At 30.6% G+C, this 670-nt stretch overlaps 1 protein-coding gene across 1 annotated transcript in view; it reads right to left on the bottom strand.

Annotated features, from left to right (window-relative positions):
• Positions 1-670, bottom strand: part of LOC119591728 — a 21,050-nt gene that overhangs the window by 2,257 nt on the left and 18,123 nt on the right.

Here is a 670-nt window from a genome sequence, read left to right as displayed (position 1 = left end):
GTATAGATTTTAATTCCTGTGCTTCCTGTTACCGCCATGCATTCACCGGCGCATGCCGCTATCACAAACAATAAAACACAAACAGTAAATTTCAAACATTTATTAATATGACACATTTATTATAATGATATGTACACAGTCTTGGTTCATATAAAGAAATAAATCCACAGATTAATTCAAACTGTAATTGAATCAATGTAGAGACACCACATGTTATATGCACTGTACATCTTGTGAATATGCTAATTCTATGTCATCACTCATCGTAAAAAAAAGAAATCATCTATGGTAATTTTTCAAGATGAACGAATCCTCTTTTTTCCCCATTCAGTTTGAAATCAATAAGTGTTCTCGACCTAAATCAAAAAGTCTCAATAAATAGATATATTCATATAATATTTACACTTTACATCGAGGTTATGTATTCCGCTTTATAATTTTTTTTGTACATGTTATTATCACTAAGGAAAAGAATGTATTCGACAACATGAAAGACAAATAAATTCCTTTCTCACAATTAATATCAATTAACATCGACTCTTTTTTTTTTTTAGTTTTTTTAAATAATATTTTTTTATGAAGTATTGTAAGGTTCACACACAGCAGCAGCAACCCTTGTCTATAATCTGTGTGGGAAACGAAGCCCAATATTGAGGTGTCGGGTCCATCC

This window comes from Penaeus monodon, chromosome 29, assembly GCF_015228065.2.
Source record: "Penaeus monodon isolate SGIC_2016 chromosome 29, NSTDA_Pmon_1, whole genome shotgun sequence".
Taxonomy (NCBI): domain Eukaryota; kingdom Metazoa; phylum Arthropoda; class Malacostraca; order Decapoda; family Penaeidae; genus Penaeus; species Penaeus monodon.
This window is presented reverse-complemented; position numbering and strand designations above follow the sequence as displayed.